This window comes from Hyla sarda, unplaced genomic scaffold, assembly GCF_029499605.1.
Source record: "Hyla sarda isolate aHylSar1 unplaced genomic scaffold, aHylSar1.hap1 scaffold_2137, whole genome shotgun sequence".
Lineage (NCBI taxonomy): Eukaryota > Metazoa > Chordata > Amphibia > Anura > Hylidae > Hyla > Hyla sarda.
Window position 1 is genome coordinate 12,501 of NW_026608803.1, and position 25,815 is coordinate 38,315.

General features: G+C 46.9%; 1 pseudogene; it reads left to right on the forward strand.

The window, feature by feature from the left end:
- The window catches only part of LOC130319514 (serine/threonine-protein phosphatase 2A 56 kDa regulatory subunit delta isoform-like), a 17,108-nt pseudogene extending 1,878 nt beyond the window's left edge, over positions 1-15,230 (forward strand).
- The last annotated feature ends 10,585 nt before the right edge of the window (positions 15,231-25,815 follow it).

Consider the following 25,815-nt stretch of genomic DNA (forward strand, 5'->3'; position numbering starts at 1 on the left):
TGGTGAGCGGGATGGGGGGTCCAGGGGTAGATCGTTACTGGCCTTCTCTATGGTGAGCGTGGTGGGGGGTCCAGGGGTAGATCGTTACTGGCCTCTATGATGAGCGGGGTGGGGGGTCCAGGGGTAGATCGTTACTGGCCTTCTCTATGGTGAGCGGGGTGGGGGGTCCAGGGGTAGATCATTACTGGCCTTCTCTATGGTGAGCAGGGTGGGGGGTCCAGGGGTAGATCGTTACTGGCCTCTATGGTGAGCGGGATGGGGGGTTCCAAGGGTAGATCGTTACTGGCCTCTATGGTGAGCGGGATGGGGGGTCCAGGGGTAGATCGTTACTGGCCTTCTCTATGGTGAGCGGGGTGGGGGGTCCAGGAGTAGATCGTTACTGGCCTCTATGATGAGCGGGGTGGGGGGTCCAGGGGTAGATCGTTACTGGCCTTCTCTATGGTGAGCGGGGTGGGGGGTCCAGGGGTAGATCGTTACTGGCCTCTATGATGAGCGGGGTGGGGGGTCCAGGGGTAGATCGTTACTGGCCTTCTCTATGGTGAGCGGGGTGGGGGGTCCAGGGGTAGATCATTACTGGCCTTCTCTATGGTGAGCAGGGTGGGGGGGTCCAGGGTAGATCGTTACTGGCCTCTATGGTGAGCGGGATGGGGGGTCCAGGGGTAGATCATTACTGGCCTCTATGGTGAGCGGGGTGGGGGGGTCCAGGGGTAGATCGTTACTGGCCTCTATGGTGAGTGGGGTGGGGGGTCCAGGGGTAGATCGTTACTGGCCTTCTCTATGGTGAGCGGGGTGGGGGGTCCAGGGGTAGATCGTTACTGGCCTCTATGGTGAGTGGGGTGGGGGGTCCAGGGGTAGATCATTACTGGCCTCTATGGTGAGTGGGGTGGGGGGGTCCAGGGGTAGATCGTTACTGGCCTCTATGGTGAGTGGGGTGGGGGGTCCAGGGGTAGATCATTACTGGCCTCTATGGTGAGCGGGATGGGGGGTCCAGGGGTAGATCATTACTGGCCTCTATGGTGAGTGGGGTGGGGGGGTCCAGGGGTAGATCGTTACTGGCCTCTATGGTGAGTGGAGTGGGGGGTTGGTTACTTCTGGGGGCAGATGATGTTGTATAATATAGGGGTTGTAGTAATGTGCTTTATTTACAATGTCTGAAGGCTCAGCAGGGGGGTGAATAAACGCCCCAGCCCCAGTGCGCCTCCCCCAACCCAGTTAAACAAGATCCAGTATGGCGGCGGAGGACAAGTGGTGAAGCGGGAGCGACGGCAGAGTTCATCCAGGTTCAGTCTGAGCAAAAAATCGAGAACTCCACAAACTCCCACCACTGAAGGGTAAGTGGCCATAGTGTGAACTGGGACTACGACCTCACCCCAAGCATGATGGGACATTTTTATTTATAATAATCTGGACAGTCTCCTCCCCCATCGTTTGTGTGGACAGTCTCCTCCCCCATCGTTTGTGTGGACAGTCTCCTCCCCTCCCATCGTTTGTGTGGACAGTCCTCCTCCCCCATCGTTTGTGTGGACAGTCTCCTCCCCCATCGTTTGTCTGGACAGTCTCCTCCCCCATCGTTTGTCTGGACAGTCTCCTCCCCCAATCGTTTGTCTGGACAGTCTCCCTCCCCCATCGTTTGTCTGGACAGTCTCTCCCCTATCGTTTGTCTGGACAGTCCTCCTCCCTATCGTTTGTCTGGACAGTCTCCTCCCCCTATCGTTTGTCTGGACAGTCTCCCCTCCCCCATCGTTTGTCTGGACAGTCTCCTCCTCCCCCATCGTTTGTCTGGACAGTCTCCTCCTCCCCCGTCGTTTGTCTGGACGGTCTCCTCCTCCTCCCCCGTCGTTTGTCTGGACGGTCTCCTCCTCCTCCTCCGTCGTTTGTCTGGACGGTCTCGTCCTCCTCCCCCGTCGTTTGTCTGGACGGTCTCCTCCTCCTCCTCTGTCATTGTCTGGACGTCTCCTCCTCCCCCGTCGTTTGTCTGGGACGGTCTCCTCCTCCCCCCGTCGTTTGTCTGGACAGGTCTCCTCCTCCCCCGTCGTTTGTCTGGACGGTCTCCTCCCTCCCCCGTCGTTTGTCTGGACGGTCTCCTCCTCCCCCGTCGTTTGTCTGGACGGTCTCCTCTCCTCCCCCCGTCGTTTGTCTGGACGGTCTCCTCCTCCTCCTCCGTCGTTTGTCTGGACGGTCTCCTCCTCCTCCCCCGTCGTTTGTCTGGACGGTCTCCTCCTCCTCCTCTGTCATTTGTCCTGGACGGTCTCCTCCTCCTCCCCGTCATTTGTCTGGACGGTCTCCTCCTCCCCCTCCTCCCCCGTCGTTTGTCTGGACGGTCTCCTCCTCCCCCGTCGTTTGTCTGGACGGTCTCCTCCTCCTCCCCCGTCGTTTGTCTGGACGGTCTCCTCCTCCCCCGTCGTTTGTCTGGACGGTCTCCTCCTCCCCCGTCGTTTGTCTGGACGGTCTCCTCCTCCCCCGTCGTTTGTCTGGACGGTCTCCTCCTCCCCCGTCGTTTGTCTGGACGGTCTCCTCCTCCTCCTCCGTCGTTTGTCTGGACGGTCTCCTCCTCCTCCTCTCGTCATTTGTCTGGACGGTCTCCTCCTCCTCCCCCGTCGTTTGTCTGGACGGTCTCCTCCTCCTCCTCCGTCGTTTGTCTGGACGGTCTCCTCTCCTCCTCCTCCGTCGTTTGTCTGGACGGTCTCCTCCTCCTCCTCCTCCGTCGTTTGTCTGGACGGTCTCCTCCTCCTCCTCCTCCGTCATTTGTCTGGACGGTCTCCTCCTCCTCCTCCGTCGTTTGTCTGGACGGTCTCCTCCTCCTCCTCCTCCGTCGTTTGTCTGGACGGTCTCCTCCTCCTCCTCCTCCTCCCTCCGTCATTTGTCTGGACGGTCTCCTCCTCCTCCTCCGTCATTTGTCTGGACGGTCTCCTCCTCCTCCTCCTCCCCGTCATTTGTCTGGACGGTCTCCTCCTCCCCGTCGTTTGTCTGGACGGTCTCCTCCTCCTCCTCCGTCGTTTGTCTGGACGGTCCTCCTCCTCCTCCTCCGTCGTTTGTCTGGACGGTCTCCTCCTCCTCCTCCGTCGTTTGTCTGGACGGTCTCCTCTCCTCCGTCGTTTGTCTGGACGGTCCTCCTCCTCCGACATTTGTCTGACGGCTCCTCCTCCTCCTCCGTCGTTTGTCTGGACGGTCTCCTCCTCCTCCTCCTCCCGTCATTTGTCTGGACGGTCTCCTCCTCCTCCTCCTCCGTCGTTTGTCTGGACGGTCTCCTCCTCCTCCTCCGTCATTTGTCTGGACGGTCTCCTCCTCCTCCTCCCCCGTCATTTGTCTGGACGGTCTCCTCCTCCTCCTCCGTCGTTTGTCTGGACGGTCTCCTCCTCCTCCTCCTCCTCCGTCATTTGTCTGGACGGTCTCCTGTCTCTTCAGGATCTCAGTGTTTGTAGATAGCATTTACAAGCAGCTGTGTACTCCACAATGTTACACACATCGCTGCTCACCCTCTCCATCTCTTCTCTTCTTTCCTCTCAGATTGCCCCCTCGGAGAGGAGCGGGAAACCCTTTTTGTTCAGAAGATTCGGCAGTGCTGCGTCCTCTTTGATTTTGTATCTGATCCCCTCAGTGACCTTAAATACAAGGGAGGGTGAAGAGAGCGGCGCTGAGTGAGATGGTGGAGTACATCACCCAGCCGCGATGTGCTGACTGACTGCATCTACCCTGAGGCGGTGCACATGGTAAGAGCCTTGTTATAGTCACAGCAGCACAGAGCATCTCAGCAGAGTGTAAGTTCTGGCGTTTACTGTGTCTTCCAGTAACTTATCTTGTTTCTCAGTTCTCAGTGAATTTATTCCGGCCGCTCCCACCCTCTTCCAATCCCAGCGGAGCAGAGTTTGACCCGGAGGAGGATGAGCCCACCCTGGAGGCTGCATGGCCCCATCTACAGGTAATGATGACCTTGTATCCCATGACATGGAGGGGCAGGTACAGAAGGAATTTATTATGGGGTATCTACCATGGGGGGCCTTCCAGTGTTAGGTGGGTCACCTCTGCCACATATGTATCATGTTCACTTGTAATTTGTTTTCCGCTTGTTCCCCAGCTTGTTTACGAGTTTTTCCTCAGATTTCTGGAGTCTCCTGACTTTCAGCCCAATGTGGCAAAGAAATACATTGACCAGAAATTTGTACTTTCGGTAAGAGGCTTGACATGGATTGTTGTGTATGGTGGAGTCGTCTGACATGGGTACGGCGGCGTCGTCTGGCATTGGGTACGGCGGCGTCGTCTGGCATTGGGTACGGCGGCGTCGTCTGGCATTGGGTACGGCGTCGTCGTCTGGCAGTGGGTACGGCGGCGTCGTCGTTTGGCATGGGGGCGTCGGCGTCGTCGTCTGGCATGGGGGCGGCGTCGTCGTCGTCTGGCATGGGGGCGGCGTCGTCGTCGTCTGGCATGGGGGCGGCGTCGTCGTCGTCTGGCATGGGGGGCGGCGTCGTCTGGCATGGGGGCGGCGTCGTCGTCGTCTGGCATGGGGGCGGCGGCGTCGTCGTCTGGCATGGGGGGCGGCGGCGTCGTCGTCGTCTGGCACGGGGGCGGCGGCGTCGTCGTCTGGCACGGGGGGCGGCGGCGGCGTCGTCGACTGGCACGGGGGCGGCGGCGGCGTCGTCGACTGGCACGGGGGCGGCGGCGGCGTCGTCGACTGGCACGGGGGCGGCGGCGGCGTCGTCGACTGGCACGGGGGCGGCGGCGTTGTCGTCGTCTGGCACGGGGGCGGCGGCGTCGTCTGGCACTGGGGCGGCGGCGGCGGCGTCGTCGTCTGGCATGGGGGGCGGCGGCGGCGTCGTCTGGCATGGGGGCGGCGTCGTCTGGCATGGGGGGCGGCGGCGTCTGGCATGGGGGCGGCGGCGGCGGCGTCGTCTGGCATGGGTGCGGCGTCGTCGTCTGGCATGGGGGCGGCGTCGTCTGGCATGGGGGCGGCGGCGGCGGCTTGCATGGGGGCGGCGTCGTCTGGCATGGGGGGCGGCGGCGGCGTCGTCTGGCATGGGGGGCGGCGGTCTGGGATGGGATGGGTACGGTGGAGTCCTCCGGGTTTTGATGTGGGGTCCCCTTTTGTGTCTCCTCAGCTTCTGGATTTATTTGATAGTGAAGATCCCAGAGAACGTGATTTCCTGAAGACAATCCTGCATCGCATCTATGGGAAGTTCCTAGGGCTGCGAGCGTACATGAGGAGACACATCAATAATATCTTCTACAGGTACATGAGGAGACACATCAATAATATCTTCTACAGGTACATGAGGAGACACATCAATAATATCTTCTACAGGTACATGAGGAGACACATCAATATCTTCTACAGGTACACGAGACATCAATAACATCATCTACAGGTACACGAGGAGACATCAATAACATCATCTACATGTACACGAGGAGACATCAATAACATCATCTACATGTACACGAGGAGACATCAATAACATCATCTACATGTACACGAGGAGACATCAATAACATCATCTACAGGTACACGAGGAGACATCAATAACATCATCTACAGGTACACGAGGAGACATCAATAACATCATCTACAGGTACACGAGGAGACATCAATAACATCATCTACAGGTACACGAGGAGACATCAATAACATCATCTACAGGTACACGAGGAGACATCAATAACATCATCTACAGGTACACGAGGAGACATCAATAACATCATCTACAGGTACACGAGGAGACATCAATAACATCATCTGCAGGTACACGAGGAGACATCAATAACATCATCTGCAGGTACACGAGGAGACATCAATAACATCATCTACATGTACACGAGGAGACATCAATAACATCATCTACAGGTACACGAGGAGACATCAATAACATCATCTACAGGTACACGAGGAGACATCAATAACATCATCTACAGGTACACGAGGAGACATCAATAACATCATCTACAGGTACACGAGGAGACATCAATAACATCATCTACAGGTACATGAGACATCAATAACATCATCTACAGGTACACGAGGAGACATCAATAACATCATCTACAGGTACACGAGGAGACATCAATAACATCATCTACAGGTACACGAGGAGACATCAATAACATCATCTACAGGTACACGAGGAGACATCAATAACATCATCTACAGGTACACGAGGAGACATCAATAACATCATCTACAGGTACACGAGGAGACATCAATAACATCATCTACAGGTACACGAGGAGACATCAATAACATCATCTACAGGTACACGAGGAGACATCAATAACATCATCTGCAGGTACACGAGGAGACATCAATAACATCATCTGCAGGTACACGAGGAGACATCAATAACATCATCTACAGGTACACGAGGAGACATCAATAACATCATCTACAGGTACACGAGGAGACATCAATAACATCATCTGCAGGTACACGAGGAGACATCAATAACATCATCTACAGGTACACGAGGAGACATCAATAACATCATCTACAGGTACACGAGGAGACATCAATAACATCATCTACAGGTACACGAGGAGACATCAATAACATCATCTACAGGTACACGAGGAGACATCAATAACATCATCTACAGGTACACGAGGAGACATCAATAACATCATCTACAGGTACACGAGGAGACATCAATAACATCATCTACATGTACACGAGGAGACATCAATAACATCATCTACAGGTACACGAGGAGACATCAATAACATCATCTACAGGTACACGAGGAGACATCAATAACAACATCTGCAGGTACACGAGGAGACATCAATAACATCATCTACAGGTACACGAGGAGACATCAATAACATCATCTACAGGTACACGAGGAGACATCAATAACATCATCTACAGGTACACGAGGAGACATCAATAACATCATCTGCAGGTACACGAGGAGACATCAATAACATCATCTGCAGGTACACGAGGAGACATCAATAACATCATCTACAGGTACACGAGGAGACATCAATAACATCATCTACAGGTACACGAGGAGACATCAATAACATCATCTACAGGTACACGAGGAGACATCAATAACATCATCTACATGTACACGAGGAGACATCAATAACATCATCTACAGGTACACGAGGAGACATCAATAACATCATCTACAGGTACACGAGGAGACATCAATAACATCATCTACAGGTACACGAGGAGACATCAATAACATCATCTACAGGTTACACGAGGAGACATCAATAACATCATCTACAGGTACATGAGACATCAATAACATCATCTACAGGTACACGAGGAGACATCAATAACATTTATTTTTTTTCACTTTAGTTTAGCAATTGCGTTAAATTTACAGGCCTAAGAGATGATTTAATCGGTGGGTGTGGTCATCAGCAGTGGGTGTGTCCAACACGTTTCTTATTCTTCTGTAGGTTTATTTATGAGACCGAACATCATAATGGAATCGCTGAACTTTTGGAGATTCTGGGCAGGTAAGTGATGATCCCCTGTGACTATGGATGATGAGAGTGATGGCTTCACCTTTTGTCCTGACTGTGTTCTCTCCAACCATGTTCTCTGTGGGGCCTGTGCCTGAAGATACCGTTATTCTGGAACTGCTTCATTGCGTGTTCTCATGCAGCTTTTGGGCTCCTGTATAGCGGGATCTGGCGGGGATGACGTCTCTTGTGTAACGGGATCTGGCGCGGATGACGTCCCTTGTGTAGCGGGATCTGGCGCGGATGACGTCCCTTGTGTAGCGGATTCTGGCGCGGATGACGTCCCTTGTGTAGCTGGATCTGGCGGGGATGACGTCTCTTGTGTAGCGGATTCTGGCGCGGATGACGTCTCTTATGTAGCGGGATCTGGCGGGGATGACGTCTCTTGTGTAGCGGATTCTGGCGCGGATGACGTCTCTTATGTAGCGGGATCTGGCGGGGATGACGTCTCTTGTGTAGCGGATTCTGGCGCGGATGATGTCCCTTGTGTAGCGGGATCTGGCGGGGATGACGTCTCCTGTGTAGTGGGATCTGGCGGGGATGACTTCTCTTGTGTAGCGGGATCTGGCGGGGATGACGTCTCCTGTGTAGGGGGGATCTGGCGCAGATGACGTCTCCTGTGTAGCGGGATCTGGCAGGGATGGCTTCTCCTGTGTAGCGGGATCTGGCAGGGATGGCGTCTCCTGTGTAGCGGGATCTGGCAGGGATGACGTCTCCTTTGTAGCAGGATCTGGCAGGGATGACGTCTCCTGTGTAGCGGGATCTGGCAGGGATGGCGTCTCCTGTGTAGTGGGATCTGGCAGGGATGGCGTCTCCTGTGTAGCGGGATCTGGCAGGGATGGCGTCTCCTGTGTAGGGGGATCTGGCGGGGATGACGTCTCCTGTGTAGCGGGATCTGGCAGGGATGACGTCTCCTGTGTAGCGGGATCTGGCAGGGATGACGTCTCCTGTGTAGCGGGGATGACGTCTCCTGTGTAGGGGGATCTCGTGGGGATTACGTCTCTTGTGTAGGGGGATCTGGCGGGGATGACGTCTCTTGTGTAGCGGGATCTGGCGGGGATGACGTTTCCTGTGTAGCGGGATCTGGCGGGGATGACTTCTCCTTTGTAGGGGGATCTGGCGGGGATGGCGTCTCCTGTGTAGTGGGATCTGGCGGGGATGACGTCTCTTGTGTAGCGGGGATCTGGCGCGGATGGCGTCTCCTGTGTAGGGGGATCTGGAGGGGATGGCGTCTCCTGTGTAGGGGGATCTGGCGGGGATGACGTCTCCTGTGTAGCGGGATCTGGCAGGGATGACATCTCCTGTGTAGGGGGATCTGGCGGGGATGACGTCTCCTGTGTAGGGTGGATCTGGCGCAGATGACGTCTCCTGTGTAGCGGGATCTGGCAGGGATGGCGTCTCCTGTGTAGCGGGATCTGGCGGGGATGACGTCTCCTGTATAGCGGGGATCTGGCGGGGATGACGTCTCCTGTGTAGGGGGATCTGGCGGGGATGGCGTCTCCTGTGTAGCGGGGATCTGGCGGGGATGGCGTCTCCTGTGTAGGGGGATCTGGCGGGGATGACGTCTCCTGTGTAGGGGGATCTGGCGGGCATGGCGTCTCCTGTGTAGCGGGGATCTGGCGCGGATGACGTCTCCTGTGTAGCGGGATCTGGCGGGGATGGCGTCTCCTGTGTAGTGGGATCTGGCGGGGATGACGTCTCTTGTGTAGCGGGATCTGGCAGGGATGACGTCTCCTGTGTAGCGGGGATGGCGTCTCCTGTGTAGCGGGATCTGGCAGGGATGACGTCTCCTGTGTAGGGGGATCTGGCGGGGATGGCGTCTCCTGTGTAGGGGGGATCTGGCGCAGATGACGTCTCCTGTGTAGCGGGATCTGGCAGGGATGGCGTCTCCTGTGTAGCGGGATCTGGCGGGGATGACGTCTCCTGTGTAGGGGGATCTGGCGGGGATGGCGTCTCCTGTGTAGCGGGGATCTGGCGGGGATGACGTCTCCTGTGTAGCGGGATCTGGCGGGGATGGCGTCTCCTGTGTAGTGGGATCTGGCGGGGATGACGTCTCTTGTGTAGCGGGGATCTGGCGGGGATGACTTCTCCTGTGTAGCGGGGATCTGGCGGGGATGACTTCTCCTGTGTAGGGGGATCTGGCGGGGATGGCGTCTCCTGTGTAGCGGGATCTGGCAGGGATGACGTCTCCTGTGTAGCGGGGATGGCGTCTCCTGTGTAGCGGGATCTGGCAGGGATGACGTCTCCTGTGTAGGGGGATCTGGCGGGGATGGCGTCTCCTGTGTAGGGGGATCTGGCGGGGATGGCGTCTCCTGTGTAGCGGGGATCTGGCGGGGATGACGTCTCCTGTGTAGCGGGGATGACGTCTCTTGTGTAGCGTTTTCTGGCGCGGATTACGTCTCTTGTGTAGCGGATTCTGGCTGGGATGACGTTTCCTATGTAGCGGGAATGACGTCTCCTGTGTAGGGGGATCTGGCGGGGATGATGTCTCCTGTGTAGCGGGATCTGGCGGGGATTACGTCTCCTGTGTAGGGGGATCTGGCGGGGATTACGTCTCCTGTGTAGGGGATCTGCCCGGGATGACGTTTCTTGAGTAGCGGATTCTGGCGCGGATGACGTCTCTTATGTAGCGGGATCTGGCGGGGATGACGTCTCTTGTGTAGCGGATTCTGGCGCGGATGACGTCTCCTGTGTAGCGGGGATCTGGTGGGGGTGACGTCTCTTGTGTAGAGGGATCTGGCGGGGATGGCGTCTCCTGTGTACGGGGATCTGGGGGGATGGCGTCTCCTGTGTAGCGGGGATCTGGCACGGATGACGTCTCGTCATGTAGCGGATTCTGGCGCGGATGACGACTCTTGTGTAGGGGGATCTGGCGGGGATGGCGTCTCCTGTGTAGGGGGATCTGGCGGGGATGGTGTCTCCTGTGTAGCGGGATCTGGCGGGGATGGCGTCTCCTGTGTTGCGGGATCTGGCGGGGATGGCGTCTCCTGTGTAGCGGGATCTGGCGGGGATGGTGTCTCCTGTGTAGCGGGATCTGGCGGGGATGGCGTCTCCTGTGTAGAGGGGATCTGGCGCGGATGACTTCTCCTGTGTAGCGGGGATCGCGTCTCCTGTGTAGCGGATTCTGGCGCGGATGACGTCTCTTGTGTAGGGGGATCTGGCGGGAATGGCGTCTCCTGTGTAGGGGGATCTGGCGGGGATGGCGTCTCCTGTGTAGCGGGATCTGGCGGGGATGGCGTCTCCTGTGTAGCGGGATCTGGCGGGGATGGCGTCTCCTGTGTAGAGGGGATCTGGCGCTGATGACTTCTCCTGTGTAGCGGGGATCGCGTCTCCTGTGTAGGGGGATCTGGCGGGGATTACGTCTCCTGTGTAGGGGGATCTGGCGGGGATGACGTCTCTTATGTAGCGGGATCTGGTGGGGATGACGTCTCTTGTGTAGCGGGATCTGGTGCGGATGACATCTTTTGTGTAGAGGGATCTGGCGGGGATGGTGTCTCCTGTGTACGGGGATCTGGGGGGATGGCGTCTCCTGTGTGGCGGGGATCTGGCGCGGATGATGTCTCCTCATGTAGCGGATTCTGGCGGGGATGGCGTCTCCTGTGTAGGGGAATCTGGTGGGGATCTGGTGGGGATGACGTCTCTTGTGTAGGGGGATCTGGCGGAGATGACGTCTCTTGTGTAGGGGGATCTGGCGGGGATGACTTCTCCTGTGTAGGGGGATCTGGCGGGGATGGCGTCTCCTGTGTAGGGGGATCTGGCGGGGATGGCGTCTCCTCTGTAGGGGGATCTGGCGGAGATGACGTCTCTTGTGTAGAGGGATCTGGCGGGGATGACTTCTCCCGTGTAGGGGGATCTGGCGGGGATGGCGTCTCCTGTGTAGGGGGATCTGGCGGGGATGGCGTCTCCTGTGTAGCGGGGATCTGGCGCGGTTGACGTCTCCTGTGTAGCGGGGATCTGGCGCGGATGACTTCTCCTGTGTAGCGGGGATGGCGCCTCCTGTGTAGCGGGATCTGGCTGGAATGGCGTCTCCTGTGTAGGGGGATCTGGTGGGGATGACGTCTCCTATGTAGCGGGGATGGCGTCTCCTGTGTAGGGGGATCTGGCGGGATGGCATCTCCTGTGTAGGGGGATCTGGCGGGGATGACGTCTCTTGTGTAGCGGGATCTGGCGCAGATGACTTCTCCTGTGTAGCGGGGATCTGGTGGGGATTACGTCTCTTGTGTAGGGGGATCTGGCGGGGATGACGTCTCTTGTGTAGCGGATTCTGTCGCGGATGAAGTCTCTTGTGTAGAGGGATCTGGCGGGGATGGCGTCTCCTGTGTAGAGGGATCTGGCGGGGATGGCGTCTCTTGTGTAGCGGGATCTGGCGCAGATGACGTCTCCTGTGTAGCGGGGATCTGGTAGGGATTACGTCTCTTGTGTAGGGGGATCTGGCGGGGATGACGTCTCTTGTGTAGCGGGATCTGGCGGGGATGACGTCTCTTGTGTAGGGGGATCTGGCGGGGATGACGTCTCTTGTGTAGAGGGATTTGGCGGGGATGACGTCTCCTGTAGCGGGGATCTGGCGGGGATGACTTCTCCTGTGTAGCGTGGATCTGGCGCGCATGGCGTCTCCTGTGTAGCGGGGATCTGGCGGGGATGGCGTCTCCTGTGTAGGGGGATCTGGCGGGGATGATGTCTCTTGTGTAGGGGGATCTGGCGGGGATGATGTCTCTTGTGTAGCGGGATCTGGCGCAGATGACGTCTCCTGTGTAGCGGGGATCTGGTGGGGATTACGTCTCTTGTGTAGGGGGATCTGGCGGGGATGACGTCTCTTGTGTAGAGGCATCTGGCGGGGATGACGTCTCCTGTAGCGGGGATCTGGCGGGGATGGCGTCTCCTGTGTAGCGGGGATCTGGCGGGGATGACTTCTCCTGTGTAGCGGGGATCTGGCGCGGATGGCGTCTCCTGTGTAGTGGGATCTGGCAGGGATGACGTCTCCTGTGTAGGGGGATCTGGCAGGGATGACGTCTCCTGTGTAGGGGGATCTGGCGGGGATGGCGTCTCCTGTGTAGGGGGATCTGGCAGGGATGACGTCTCCTGTGTAGCGGGGATGGCGTCTCATTTGTAGGGGGATCTGGCGGGGATGGCGTCTCCTGTGTAGGGGGATCTGGCGGGGATGGCGTCTCCTGTGTAGCGGGGATCTGGTGCGGATGACTTCTCCTGTGTAGCGGGGATCTGGTGCGGATGACTTCTCCTGTGTAGCGGGGATCTGGCGCGGATGACTTCTCCTGTGTAGCGGGGATCTGGCGGGGATGGCGCCTCCTGTGTAGCGGGATCTGGCTGGGATGGCGTCTCCTGTGTAGGGGGATCTGGTGGGGATGACGTCTCCTATGTAGCGGGGATGGCGTCTCTTGTGTAGCGGGATCTGGCGTGGATGGCGTCTCCTGTGTAGGGGGATCTGGTGGGGATGACGTCTCCTATGTATCGGGGATGGCGTCTCCTGTGTAGGGGGATCTGGCGGGATGGCGTCTCCTGTGTAGGGGGATCTGGCGGGATGGCGTCTCCTGTGTAGCGGGGATCTGGCGGGGATGGCGTCTCCTGTGTAGGGGGATCTGGCGGGGATGACGTCTCTTGTGTAGGGGGATCTGGCGGGGATGCCGTCTCTTGTGTAGCGGGATATGGCGCAGATGACGTATCCTGTGTAGCGGGGATCTGGTGGGGATTACGTCTCTTGTGTAGCGGATTCTGGCGCGGATGACGTCTCTTGTGTAGGGGGATCTGGCGGGGATGACGTCTCTTGTGTAGCGGGATCTGGCGGGGATGACGTCTCCTGTAGCGGGGATCTGGCGGGGATGGCGTCTCCTGTGTAGCGGGGATCTGGCTGGGATGACTTCTCCTGTGTACCAGGGATCTGGCGCGGATGGCGTCTCCTATGTAGCGGGGATCTGGCGGGGATGGCGTCTCCTGTGTAGGGGGATCTGGCGGGGATGGCGTCTCTTGTGTAGCGGGATCTGGCAGGGATGATGTCTCCTGTGTAGCGGGGATGGCGTCTCCTGTGTAGGGGGATCTGGCGGGGATGGCGTCTCATTTGTAGGGGGATCTGGCGGGGATGGCGTCTCCTGTGTAGCGGGGATCTGTCGGGGATGACGTCTCCTGTGTAGCGGGGATGGCGTCTCCTGTGTAGCGTTTTCTGGCGCGGATTACGTCTCTTGTGTAGCGGGGATCTGGCGGGGATGGCGTCTCCTGTGTAGCGGGGATCTGGCGGGGATGACGTCTCTTGTGTAGCGTTTTCTGGTGCGGATTACGTCTCTTGTGTAGCGGATTCTGGCGGGGATGACATCTCCTGTGTAGGGGGATCTGGCGGGGATGACGTCTCCTGTGTAGGGGGATCTGGCGGGGATGACGTCTCCTGTGTAGGGGGTTCTGGCGGGGATGACGTCTCCTGTGTAGGGGGATCTGGCGGGGATGACGTCTCCTGTGTAGGGGGATCTGGCGCGGATGGCGTCTCCTGTGTAGCGGGATCTGGCGGGGATGGCATCTCCTGTGTAGCGGGATCTGGTGGGGATGGCGTCTCCTGTGTAGCTGGATCTGGCGGGGATGGCGTCTCCTGTGTAGCTGGATCTGGCGGGGATGGCGTCTCCTGTGTAGCGGGGATCTGGCGGGGATGACGTCTCTTGTGTAGCGTTTTCTGGCGCGGATTACGTCTCTTGTGTAGCGGATTCTGGCGGGGATGACATCTCCTGTGTAGGGGGATCTGGCGGGGATGACGTCTCCTGTGTAGGGGGATCTGGCGGGGATGACGTCTCCTGTGTAGGGGGATCTGGCGGGGATGGCGTCTCCTGTGTAGGGGGATCTGGCGCGGATGGCGTCTCCTGTGTAGCGGGATCTGGCGGGGATGGCATCTCCTGTGTAGCGGGATCTGGTGGGGATGGCGTCTCCTGTGTAGCTGGATCTGGCGGGGATGGCGTCTCCTGTGTAGCGGGGATCTGGCGTCTCCTGTGTAGCGGGGATGGCGTCTCTTGTGTAGCGGGATCTGGCGGTGATGGCGTCTCTTGTGTAGCGGGATCTGGCGGGGATGGCGTCTCTTGTGTAGCGGGATCTGGCGCGGATGACGTCTCCTGTGTAGAGGGATCTGGAGGGGATGGCGTCTCCTGTGTAGTGGGATCAGGCGCGGATGACGTCTCCTGTGTAGGGGGATCTGGCGGGGATGGCGTCTCCTGTGTAGGGGGATCTGGCGGGGATGGCGTCAATTGTGTAGCGGGGATCTGACACGGATGACGTCTCTTGTGTAGCGGGATCTGGCGCGGATGACGTCTCCTGTGTAGCGGGATCTGGCGGGGATGGCGTCTCCTGTGTAGCGGGATCTGGCGCAGATGACGTCCCCTGTTTAGGGGGATCTGGCGGGGATGACATCTCCTTTGTAGGGGGATCTCATGTGACGTTCACTTTTTTCTTTCAGCATCATTAATGGCTTCGCACTTCCCCTTAAAGAGGAGCACAAGATGTTTCTGATCCGAGTCCTGTTACCGCTGCACAAGGCCAAGTCGTTGAGTGTCTACCACCCGCAGGTAACTATCATGGCGCTGTGCCCATCTGGTGATTTCCTTGGGCAGTGGGGAAGCATTGATAGCTATGTCCATCATGTGTGCCCGGGGACAGACGTGCGCCGTTCAGCCAATGACATCACAGAATTAACATTTGTTCTGCAGCTCCATCTTATTGGGGAGCAGGGGGGTTATATTCTGGACCAAGCAAATACTTGACTTGTAGTTTTATGTAATCATTAGCTGGAGGGAGTCCATATATACTGTTCCCAGAAAAGTAAAACACCTGTGTTATTATAGGTCCCTGTCACCCATACAGAAACAAATACATAAAAAAAATATAAATAAATATTGGCGCAACAATAGTGATAAAACTTACTGCTATGAATTTTATTAAGAGAAACGTGTAATGTTATACACATAAAAGAGAGAATATCTCCCACGGGGTCACCAGGGTAAGACGTATGGTAAAAAAAAGTCCCGGTTGAACTAAAAATAGATCCCAATATTGTATAAACAGTGGTGGTAAAATGTTAATAGGATATAAATATAGAATACAGGGTGCCCACCTACTAATATATATCCTAATATTATATAAAGAGCGATGGTAAAATGTTATTAGGATATAAATATAGAATACAGGGTGCCCACCTACTAATATATATCCTAATATTGTATAAAGAGCGGTGGTAAATGTTATTAGGATATAAATATAGAGTACAGGGTGCCCACCTACTAATATACATCCTAATATTGTATAAAGAGCGGTGGTAAATGTTATTAGGATATAATATAGAGTACAGGGTGCCCACCTACTAATATATATCCTAATATTGTATAAAGAGCGGTGGTAAATGTTATTAGGATATAAATATAGAGTACAGGGTGCCCACCTACTAATATACATCCTAATATTGTATAAAGAGCGATGGTAAATGTTATTAGGATATAAATATAGAATACAGGGTGCCCACCTACTAATATACATCCTAATATTATATAAAGAGCGATGGTAAAATGTTATTAGGATATAAATATAGAATACAGGGTGCCCACCTACTAATATATATCCTAATATTGTATAAAGAGCGGTGGTAAATGTTATTAGGATATAAATATAGAATACAGGGTGCCCACCTACTAATATATATCCTAATATTGTATAAAGAGCGATGGTAAATGTTATTAGGATATAAATATAGAGTACAGGGTGCCCACCTACTAATATATATCCTAATATTGTATAAAGAGCGGTGGTAAATGTTATTAGGATATAAATATAGAATACAGGGTGCCCACCTACTAATATATATCCTAATATTGTATAAAGAGCGGTGGTAAATGTTATTAGGATATAAATATAGAATACAGGGTGCCCACCTACTAATATATATCCTAATATTGTATAAAGAGCGATGGTAAATGTTATTAGGATATAAATATAGAATACAGGGTGCCCACCTACTAATATATATCCTAATATTGTATAAAGAGCGGTGGTAAAATGTTATTAGGATATAAATATAGAGTACAGGGTGCCCACCTACTAATATATATCCTAATATTATATAAAGAGCGATGGTAAATGTTATTAGGATATAATATAGAGTACAGGGTGCCCACCTACTAATATAGATCCTAATATTGTATAAAGAGCGGTGGTAAATGTTATTAGGATATAAATATAGAATACAGGGTGCCCACCTACTAATATATATCCTAATATTATATAAAGAGCGGTGGTAAATGTTATTAGGATATAAATATAGAATACAGGGTGCCCACCTACTAATATATATCCTAATATTGTATAAAGAGCGGTGGTAAAATGTTATTAGGATATAAATATAGAATACAGGGTGCCCACCTACTAATATACATCCTAATATTATATAAAGAGCGGTGGTAAAATGTTATTAGGATATAAATATAGAATACAGGGTGCCCACCTACTAATATAGATCCTAATATTGTATAAAGAGCGGTGGTAAAATGTTATTAGGATATAAATATAGAATACAGGGTGCCCACCTACTAATATATATCCTAATATTGTATAAAGAGCGGTGGTAAATGTTATTAGGGTATAAATATAGAATACAGGGTGCCCACCTACTAATATACATCCTAATATTGTATAAAGAGCGGTGGTAAATGTTATTAGGGTATAAATATAGAATACAGGGTGCCCACCTACTAATATACATCCTAATATTGTATAAAGAGCGGTGGTAAATGTTATTAGGATATAAATATAGAATACAGGGTGCCCACCTACTAATATATATCCTAATATTGTATAAAGAGCGGTGGTAAATGTTATTAGGATATAAATATAGAGTACAGGGTGCCCACCTACTAATATATATCCTAATATTGTATAAAGAGCGGTGGTAAATGTTATTAGGATATAAATATAGAATACAGGGTGCCCACCTACTAATATACATCCTAATATTGTATAAAGAGCGGTGGTAAAATGTTATTAGGATGTAAATATAGAATACAGGGTGCCCACCTACTAATATATATCCTAATATTGTATAAAGAGCGGTGGTAAATGTTATTAGGATATAAATATAGAATACAGGGTGCCCACCTACTAATATATATCCTAATATTGTATAAAGAGCGGTGGTAAATGTTATTAGGATATAAATATAGAGTACAGGGTGCCCACCTACTAATATATATCCTAATATTGTATAAAGAGCGGTGGTAAAATGTTATTAGGATATAAATATAGAATACAGGGTGCCCACCTACTAATATATATCCTAATATTGTATAAAGAGCGGTGGTATAATGTTATTAGGATATAAATATAGAATACAGGGTGCCCACCTACTAATATATATCCTAATATTGTATAAAGAGCGGTGGTATAATGTTATTAGGATATAAATATAGAGTACAGGGTGCCCACCTACTAATATATATCCTAATATTGTATAAAGAGCGATGGTAAATGTTATTAGGATATAAATATAGAATACAGGGTGCCCACCTACTAATATATATCCTAATATTGTATAAAGAGCGGTGGTATAATGTTATTAGGATATAAATATAGAATACAGGGTGCCCACCTACTAATATAGACCCTAATATTGTATAAAGAGCGGTGGTAAATGTTATTAGGATATAAATATAGAATACAGGGTGCCCACCTACTAATATAGATCCTAATATTGTATAAAGAGCGATGGTAAAATGTTATTAGGATATAAATATAGAATACAGGGTGCCCACCTACTAATATACATCCTAATATTGTATAAAGAGCGGTGGTAAATGTTATTAGGATATAAATATAGAGTACAGGGTGCCCACCTACTAATATATATCCTAATATTATATAAAGAGCGGTGGTAAAATGTTATTAGGATATAAATATAGAATACAGGGTGCCCACCTACTAATATATATCCTAATATTGTATAAAGAGCGGTGGTAAAATGTTATTAGGATATAAATATAGAGTACAGGGTGCCCACCTACTAATATATATCCTAATATTGTATAAAGAGCGGTGGTAAAATGTTATTAGGATATAAATATAGAGTACAGGGTGCCCACCTACTAATATATATCCTAATATTGTATAAAGAGCGGTGGTAAATGTTATTAGGATATAAATATATAGTACAGGGTGCCCACCTACTAATATAGATCCTAATATTGTATAAAGAGCGATGGTAAATGTTATTAGGATATAAATATAGAATACAGGGTGCCCACCTACTAATATATATCCTAATATTGTATAAAGAGCGGTGGTAAAATGTTATTAGGATATAAATATAGAGTACAGGGTGCCCACCTACTAATATATATCCTAATATTATATAAAGAGCGATGGTAAATGTTATTAGGATATAATATAGAGTACAGGGTGCCCACCTACTAATATACATCCTAATATTGTATAAAGAGCGGTGGTAAATGTTATTAGGATATAAATATAGAATACAGGGTGCCCACCTACTAATATATATCCTAATATTGTATAAAGAGCGATGGTAAATGTTATTAGGATATAAATATAGAATACAGGGTGCCCACCTACTAATATATATCCTAATATTGTATAAAGAGCGGTGGTAAAATGTTATTAGGATATAAATATAGAATACAGGGTGCCCACCTACTAATATACATCCTAATATTATATAAAGAGCGGTGGTAAAATGTTATTAGGATATAAATATAGAATACAGGGTGCCCACCTACTAATATATATCCTAATATTGTATAAAGAGCGGCGGTAAATGTTATTAGGATATAAATATAGAATACAGGGTGCCCACCTACTAATATATATCCTAATATTGTATAAAGAGCGGTGGTAAATGTTATTAGGGTATAAATATAGAATACAGGGTGCCCACCTACTAATATACATCCTAATATTGTATAAAGAGCGGTGGTAAATGTTATTAGGGTATAAATATAGAATACAGGGTGCCCACCTACTAATATACATCCTAATATTGTATAAAGAGCGGTGGTAAATGTTATTAGGATATAAATATAGAATACAGGGTGCCCACCTACTAATATATATCCTAATATTGTATAAAGAGCGGTGGTAAATGTTATTAGGATATAAATATAGAGTACAGGGTGCCCACCTACTAATATACATCCTAATATTGTATAAAGAGCGGTGGTAAATGTTATTAGGGTATAAATATAGAATACAGGGTGCCCACCTACTAATATACATCCTAATATTGTATAAAGAGCGGTGGTAAATGTTATTAGGATATAAATATAGAATACAGGGTGCCCACCTACTAATATATATCCTAATATTGTATAAAGAGCGGTGGTAAATGTTATTAGGATATAAATATAGAATACAGGGTGCCCACCTACTAATATATATCCTAATATTGTATAAAGAGCGGTGGTATAATGTTATTAGGATATAAATATAGAATACAGGGTGCCCACCTACTAATATAGACCCTAATATTGTATAAAGAGCGATGGTAAAATGTTATTAGGATATAAATATAGAATACAGGGTGCCCACCTACTAATATAGATCCTAATATTGTATAAAGAGCGGTGGTAAATGTTATTAGGATATAAATATAGAATACAGGGTGCCCACCTACTAATATAGATCCTAATATTGTATAAAGAGCGATGGTAAAATGTTATTAGGATATAAATATAGAATACAGGGTGCCCACCTACTAATATACATCCTAATATTGTATAAAGAGCGGTGGTAAATGTTATTAGGATATAAATATAGAGTACAGGGTGCCCACCTACTAATATATATCCTAATATTATATAAAGAGCGGTGGTAAAATGTTATTAGGATATAAATATAGAGTACAGGGTGCCCACCTACTAATATATATCCTAATATTATATAAAGAGCGGTGGTAAATGTTATTAGGATATAAATATAGAATACAGGGTGCCCACCTACTAATATATATCCTAATATTATATAAAGAGCGGTGGTAAATGTTATTAGGATATAAATATAGAATACAGGGTGCCCACCTACTAATATATATCCTAATATTGTATAAAGAGCGGTGGTAAATGTTATTAGGATATAAATATAGAATACAGGGTGCCCACCTACTAATATATATCCTAATATTGTATAAAGAGCGGTGGTAAATGTTATTAGGATATAAATATATAGTACAGGGTGCCCACCTACTAATATATATCCTAATATTGTATAAAGAGCGATGGTAAAATGTTATTAGGATATAAATATAGAATACAGGGTGCCCACCTACTAATATATATCCTAATATTGTATAAAGAGCGGTGGTAAATGTTATTAGGATATAAATATAGAATACAGGGTGCCCACCTACTAATATATATCCTAATATTGTATAAAGAGCGGTGGTAAATGTTATTAGGATATAAATATAGAATACAGGGTGCCCACCTACTAATATAGACCCTAATATTGTATAAAGAGCGGTGGTAAATGTTATTAGGATATAAATATAGAATACAGGGTGCCCACCTACTAATATATATCCTAATATTGTATAAAGAGCGATGGTAAATGTTATTAGGATATAAATATAGAATACAGGGTGCCCACCTACTAATATATATCCTAATATTGTATAAAGAGCGGTGGTAAATGTTATTAGGATATAAATATAGAATACAGGGTGCCCACCTACTAATATATATCCTAATATTGTATAAAGAGCGGTGGTAAATGTTATTAGGATATAAATATAGAGTACAGGGTGCCCACCTACTAATATAGACCCTAATATTGTATAAAGAGCGGTGGTAAATGTTATTAGGATATAAATATAGAATACAGGGTGCCCACCTACTAATATAGATCCTAATATTGTATAAAGAGCGATGGTAAAATGTTATTAGGATATAAATATAGAATACAGGGTGCCCACCTACTAATATATATCCTAATATTGTATAAAGAGCGGTGGTAAATGTTATTAGGATATAATATAGAATACAGGGTGCCCACCTACTAATATATATCCTAATATTGTATAAAGAGCGGTGGTAAATGTTATTAGGATATAAATATAGAGTACAGGGTGCCCACCTACTAATATACATCCTAATATTGTATAAAGAGCGATGGTAAATGTTATTAGGATATAAATATAGAGTACAGGGTGCCCACCTACTAATATAGACCCTAATATTGTATAAAGAGCGGTGGTAAAATGTTATTAATATATAAATATAGAATACAGGGTGCCCACCTACTAATATATATCCTAATATTATATAAAGAGCGGTGGTAAATGTTATTAGGGTATAAATATAGAATACAGGGTGCCCACCTACTAATATATATCCTAATATTGTATAAAGAGCGGTGGTAAAATGTTATTAGGATATAAATATATAGTACAGGGTGCCCACCTACTAATATATATCCTAATATTGTATAAAGAGCGGTGGTAAATGTTATTAGGATATAAATATAGAGTACAGGGTGCCCACCTACTAATATATATCCTAATATTGTATAAAGAGCGGTGGTAAAATGTTATTAGGATATAAATATAGAATACAGGGTGCCCACCTACTAATATATATCCTAATATTGTATAAAGAGCGATGGTAAAATGTTATTAGGATATAAATATAGAGTACAGGGTGCCCACCTACTAATATATATCCTAATATTGTATAAAGAGCGGTGGTAAAATGTTATTAGGGTATAAATATAGAATACAGGGTGCCCACCTACTAATATAGATCCTAATATTGTATAAAGAGCGGTGGTAAATGTTATTAGGATATAAATATAGAATACAGGGTGCCCACCTACTAATATAGATCCTAATATTGTATAAAGAGCGGTGGTAAAATGTTATTAGGATATAAATATAGAATACAGGGTGCCCACCTACTAATATATATCCTAATATTGTATAAAGAGCGGTGGTAAATGTTATTAGGATATAAATATAGAATACAGGGTGCCCACCTACTAATATAGACCCTAATATTGTATAAAGAGCGGTGGTAAAATGTTATTAGGATATAAATATAGAATACAGGGTGCCCACCTACTAATATAGATCCTAATATTGTATAAAGAGCGGTGGTAAAATGTTATTAGGATATAAATATAGAGTACAGGGTGCCCACCTACTAATATATATCCTAATATTATATAAAGAGCGGTGGTAAAATGTTATTAGGGTATAAATATAGAGTACAGGGTGCCCACCTACTAATATATATCCTAATATTGTATAAAGAGCGGTGGTAAATGTTATTAGGATATAAATATAGAATACAGGGTGCCCACCTACTAATATACATCCTAATATTGTATAAAGAGCGGTGGTAAATGTTATTAGGATATAAATATAGAATACAGGGTGCCCACCTACTAATATACATCCTAATATTGTATAAAGAGCGGTGGTAAAATGTTATTAGGATATAAATATAGAGTACAGGGTGCCCACCTACTAATATACATCCTAATATTGTATAAAGAGCGGTGGTAAATGTTATTAGGATATAATATAGAGTACAGGGTGCCCACCTACTAATATATATCCTAATATTGTATAAAGAGCGGTGGTAAATGTTATTAGGATATAAATATAGAATACAGGGTGCCCACCTACTAATATACATCCTAATATTATATAAAGAGCGATGGTAAAATGTTATTAGGATATAAATATAGAGTACAGGGTGCCCACCTACTAATATACATCCTAATATTGTATAAAGAGCGATGGTAAAATGTTATTAGGATATAAATATAGAATACAGGGTGCCCACCTACTAATATAGACCCTAATATTGTATAAAGAGCGGTGGTAAATGTTATTAGGATATAAATATAGAATACAGGGTGCCCACCTACTAATATACATCCTAATATTGTATAAAGAGCGATGGTAAAATGTTATTAGGATATAAATATAGAGTACAGGGTGCCCACCTACTAATATACATCCTAATATTGTATAAAGAGCGATGGTAAAATGTTATTAGGATATAAATATAGAATACAGGGTGCCCACCTACTAATATATATCCTAATATTGTATAAAGAGCGGTGGTAAATGTTATTAGGATATAAATATAAAATACAGGGTGCCCACCTACTAATATATATCCTAATATTGTATAAAGAGCGATGGTAAATGTTATTAGGATATAAATATAGAGTACAGGGTGCCCACCTACTAATATATATCCTAATATTGTATAAAGAGCGATGGTAAATGTTATTAGGATATAAATATAGAATACAGGGTGCCCACCTACTAATATATATCCTAATATTGTATAAAGAGCGATGGTAAATGTTATTAGGATATAAATATAGAGTACAGGGTGCCCACCTACTAATATATATCCTAATATTGTATAAAGAGCGATGGTAAATGTTATTAGGATATAAATATAGAGTACAGGGTGCCCACCTACTAATATACATCCTAATATTGTATAAAGAGCGATGGTAAAATGTTATTAGGATATAAATATAGAGTACAGGGTGCCCACCTACTAATATAGATCCTAATATTGTATAAAGAGCGGTGGTAAATGTTATTAGGATATAAATATAGAGTACAGGGTGCCCACCTACTAATATACATCCTAATATTGTATAAAGAGCGATGGTAAAATGTTATTAGGATATAAATATAGAATACAGGGTGCCCACCTACTAATATATATCCTAATATTATATAAAGAGCGGTGGTAAATGTTATTAGGATATAAATATAGAATACAGGGTGCCCACCTACTAATATACATCCTAATATTATATAAAGAGCGGTGGTAAAATGTTATTAGGATATAATATAGAATACAGGGTGCCCACCTACTAATATATATCCTAATATTGTATAAAGAGCGGTGGTAAATGTTATTAGGATATAAATATAGAGTACAGGGTGCCCACCTACTAATATATATCCTAATATTGTATAAAGAGCGGTGGTAAATGTTATTAGGATATAAATATAGAATACAGGGTGCCCACCTACTAATATATATCCTAATATTGTATAAAGAGCGGTGGTAAATGTTATTAGGATATAAATATAGAGTACAGGGTGCCCACCTACTAATATATATCCTAATATTGTATAAAGAGCGGTGGTATAATGTTATTAGGATATAAATATAGAATACAGGGTGCCCACCTACTAATATATATCCTAATATTATATAAAGAGCGGTGGTAAAATGTTATTAGGATATAAATATAGAATACAGGGTGCCCACCTACTAATATAGATCCTAATATTGTATAAAGAGCGATGGTAAATGTTATTAGGATATAAATATAGAATACAGGGTGCCCACCTACTAATATATATCCTAATATTATATAAAGAGCGGTGGTAAAATGTTATTAGGATATAATATAGAATACAGGGTGCCCACCTACTAATATATATCCTAATATTATATAAAGAGCGATGGTAAATGTTATTAGGATATAAATATAGAATACAGGGTGCCCACCTACTAATATACATCCTAATATTGTATAAAGAGCGATGGTAAAATGTTATTAGGATATAAATATAGAATACAGGGTGCCCACCTACTAATATATATCCTAATATTGTATAAAGAGCGGTGGTAAATGTTATTAGGATATAAATATAGAATACAGGGTGCCCACCTACTAATATATATCCTAATATTGTATAAAGAGCGGTGGTAAAATGTTATCAGGATATAAATATAGAGTACAGGGTGCCCACCTACTAATATATATCCTAATATTGTATAAAGAGCGGTGGTAAAATGTTATCAGGATATAAATATAGAATACAGGGTGCCCACCTACTAATATACATCCTAATATTGTATAAAGAGCGATGGTAAATGTTATTAGGATATAAATATATTGTACAGGGTGCCCACCTACTAATATATATCCTAATATTGTATAAAGAGCGGTGGTAAATGTTATTAGGATATAATATAGAATACAGGGTGCCCACCTACTAATATATATCCTAATATTGTATAAAGAGCGGTGGTAAAATGTTATTAGGATATAAATATAGAATACAGGGTGCCCACCTACTAATATATATCCTAATATTGTATAAAGAGCGGTGGTAAATGTTATTAGGATATAAATATAGAATACAGGGTGCCCACCTACTAATATAGATCCTAATATTGTATAAAGAGCGGTGGTAAAATGTTATTAGGATATAAATATAGAATACAGGGTGCCCACTTACTAATATAGATCCTAATATTGTATAAAGAGCGGTGGTAAAATGTTATTAGGATATAAATATAGAATACAGGGTGCCCACCT